This window comes from Oryzias melastigma, unplaced genomic scaffold (assembly GCF_002922805.2).
Source record: "Oryzias melastigma strain HK-1 unplaced genomic scaffold, ASM292280v2 sc01781, whole genome shotgun sequence".
NCBI classification, from domain to species: Eukaryota; Metazoa; Chordata; class Actinopteri; order Beloniformes; family Adrianichthyidae; genus Oryzias; species Oryzias melastigma.
Genome location: NW_023418361.1, coordinates 1 through 4206, shown reverse-complemented (window position 1 = coordinate 4206; position 4206 = coordinate 1).

Sequence of the window (4206 nt, the reverse complement as noted above, 5' to 3'; positions counted from 1 at the left end):
TATACTTTAATAACACACTCAAATTTTTTTCTTTAATTTTCCTCACATAAAACTCAAAACAAAGACAATAAACTTTGTTTCGATGAATGAAAACTTAAACTAAATCACAAACGTCCTTATCCAGAACTCTGCATGGTGTGTTGATGCATCACTTGAGCTGTAGTCTACAAAGGAATCCAAGGATTCTTGCGTATACAGGAAATTAAATGCCAACCGTTTTTGAGAAGTTGCATGATCTTGCATAACACGACTTGCCTCTTGGGTTCATTTCTTAAACATTAAACTCTTTATGGGCGCGATTACATTTCCACAAATCCCACTACTGTTTGCTGCCATAATCAGATCCTGAACTGTCCAGGCTGAACTCTGCAAGGTTGTTTACTACGCTGCAGCTTTAAGACCTTTAACCCTAAAGACGGTTAACGAGACCGTGTAAATAAGATGATTAGCCACTGGTCTTCTCAGGAAACTATCCTTCCACGATTAACCCCAACTTCACCTTTTAAATACGGAAGATCCAGACAGAATGAATGCCAGCTAGCGGTCCTGCAGGTTGGACGTTAGCCGCCATATTTCCTTTTTGCATTTCCTAAACATCAATCTTAAGATCTGCTTATTTAAAATAAGCAAAACCATAAGCACGTCTACTGAGAGCATCTACTTGGAAAATGAATTTGTCTGTCCTGTTTCGACATCTGAATGATTCAACACAACAATAAGTTACAGACAGACACACAATGCTAAGTCAGCAAAAAAATGTGCCCATCTAGCAAAAAGTCTGAGGTCAGCTCACAATTGAGAAAACAACTGGATTTCAAAGGAAATGAGGAAGGGGCACAGAGAGAGTGCTCTGTGGAAATAGTTTGACTTGCAAGCTTTTGTGTTCCTTTTTCCTCTATGTTGTAAAGGAATGCCATGCTCTCCTTATTGTGCTGCAACAACATACTGCTGAGCTTCAGCCTCCTCCTCCTCCTCCTCCTCGCTCAAGAATGTTTCAGATGCATCTCAGAAGCAAATCAAGGAGGGAACCCGCCTTTTCCTGGAATTTACCAAACAGTTACCACTGTCTCAGCCCCTGCAGCCCCCGTCTCCCTGATGAGTAACAGGATGTTTGGAAAAGTCAGGCCTTGGCATGATCCCTCCAAGGCTTCTTTATGATTTGCCCAGACAGTGTCTGGCGAACACACAATGAATTTATTTTCCATAAATGTTTCTTTAAACTCCACTTTAATATCACTTTTTTTGTATATCAGTTATTGTCTAAATAATCCTTATCTTTCATTTCAGCTCATCCATGCAAGATTGCCAACGGGGAAGACAAAGTGTCCAAGTTTGAAAACATTTTGTTCTGAAAACAAGGACAGAGCATTTTTACATTTTAGAGGAGATTAGCGTTGTGTTTTGTTTTTATTTTTAATGAGACTTTAGAGTAAAAAAAATAAAAAAAAACTCCAAATGTTTGAGTTTCCAAAAAAGGTTCAGTGGTTTTCAAATGTAACGTATGAAATCTTTGTCAGAAAAGGTCAGTTGACGCCAGACTTTGCTAGTAAACTTCAACCTGTGAAGCCAAGCCGTTACATTGATGAAAATAGGTTAACTAGTACAATTGATGAGCTGTTAGTGTCACTATCAGTCATATAGAAAGGTTTAGGTAAAGATCTCTTAGGATGGCAATAGCATCAACCAAAAATATAATAGAGGCACAGCATCTCTCCATGTGTAGGTAAAAGAAAAAAAAACTACAACAAATGAAATGGCCACTTTATCAGCTGACCCTTAACAGATGTGAAAATCAATACAAGGCTGTCTGAAGATGCATGTGGTGGCATGACATTTACAGTCCTAGACCAATATGTCAATGTGAAGACCCACTCGAGGAAGCAGTTATAGTTTCAACAAAAATAATAGCCCTTTTATGTCATATTATAAATGTAATGTTTTAATGAATGTGCTGTGTGCTCACATGTTTTTAGTTTTATTTTGGTTGCTTCAAATACCCAATTGCCAAACTTCTGGATTCAGCCAATTAACAAAAATTACAAAAAAAATCTAATTCATAAATTTTTTTTCAGTTTATTTAGTAAAATTGTGCTGCATGACTGTTATTAAAGTTCCACTATGATCATGTTTTGATCTATTTTAAAGCAGTTTTGTTTTAAGCCATTTATAAATTATAATAAAAAAACAAATTTTCTAGGACATTGTTTCAGCAGAGCGGCAGGAGTTCATTCGAAATTCTCAGAGTTATGGGCAGGACCATTGGCGCAGAGTAAGCCTGCCCTCATTTCCCATCATCCCTTTGTTTACGCTCTCTCTCGCTAGCTTACAGCCCTTCACTACCTAATCTAACATTACGGAGCAACAAAACCTGCTGAGCAATTCTGGAACAATTCAGTTTTGAGCCAGACAAGGAAAATGAAGACGTTCATGGATCTAGTTGTCTACATCAGTGGTCCCCAACCTTTCTCAGGGCACGGACCGGTTTAAATTGGATAATATTTTCTTGGACCAATCCAAAGTTAGCATTTTTAAGCTTCTGGTTTCTGAAAATCTACTTTCAAAATAAAATACCAAAAGAAACTTTCTTTTAAAAATGTCTAAACGTAACTGTAGATATTTTGTTATGCAGATTATAAAGACTCAATGAAACAAAGTTATTGATTTGTAAAAGTCATTTCTGTTTTGAGAAAAAAAAACAATACATGATGACCAAACGGACGTTGGGAACAGAATCCAGCAGTTTTTCCAAAATAAAACGTCCTTCTGGATCAGAAAATAAACCAAGCAAAAATAATCTAAGTTAGCTCATGCATTTGTTTTTTTGTTTAATTTTTCCGCGGCCTGGTACCAATAGACCCCAGACCAGTGCCGGCCTGTGGCCTGGGGGTTGGGGACCACTGGTCTACAAGTAAACAGAATGGAGCAAAACAGGGATCTCGTAGTTTGCACATTACTACAAGCTTTTCTTAAAGTGGCATTTTTTTCATCTGCTTCAAAGCAACCAAGAAATACTCAAACGCATTTTTTATCTCCATTTAAAATTTTTTACATATCCTCCATCATACGAAAAATGCAACAAGAACACGTTAAAAACACAATTTTCATTAAAGTGGATCTTTAAAGAACAGTTTTGCCCACAGTCACAAAACAAGTGATCCAGAGATATAAAACAGAAGTGAGTTACTTCAAGCTAAACTGAAGGGAAGTTGCATAAATGTGATTTTTTACACTATTCATGATGAATTAACCTGAATCACCAACCAGAATTCTTCGGGCTGAGCCTAAATACTTTGCACAGATGAAACTCTTCGAGTAATCTTCAAGCTTTGTGAAGAATAGAGAAAGTATGCTGCTCTTTTGAACAGGGAGAACCAGAAGAGGACAATGGATGACTCAACTTTATTTTTTAAATAGATGCAGCCTTCGGCAGGCACACATCCTTCCTTGTGAAGCCTGAATGACTGATAGCGGACTGCCCTGAGTGGCCTTACTTATCACAGAGCACAGCTGTGAGGTGGAGGACTCGCAAATGTGTGAAAACGCTCAGACAGCAAGAATATCCACGAAGCAGAACTGTCCAAAGTGTATCATTTTCCTGAGTCAGACAGAGTGCAGGGCAGCAGCACAAAGTGAAGAGACTCTTGACTTAGCAGGGTGTCAACATTCAATGCTCAACCTGTTTTATTCAGATTTATGTAACCAATGCCATTACAAATACTATCACAACTTTATAGTATAATTCCCCCCAATTTTAGCCTAGTTCTTGAATCAAAACATACAGCATTTCTTTTTATAAGAAAAAAAGGCAGATCTTCAAAATAAGGGTTCAACTCTAAAACAGAGGAAAACATTTCAATTAGTCAGAGGGAAAATATGCTAAAAACAGAATAAAAACATTAAATTAATTTATAAAATTAATTTAAAATTTAGAAACTAAAGCAATATTGTTGACTTTTGTGTCCACTTCAATGTTTTAAATCCTCAAGTTTTATTGTGAAAGGATCAATTTGTCAACGATTTTTGCTTTAAAACTGTATTTCCAAATTTTATAGGCTTTTTCTTAAAAAAAATCTCACAAAACAAAAACAAGACATGTTCCCTGTGTTAAATGTTTGTGAAAAAAAACTAACCTGAAGCATCTTAACCAGAGGGAGATTCGACAGACAGTTTTCACTCACAGGCTTTTATTTTAGGGTTAAAGAAAAA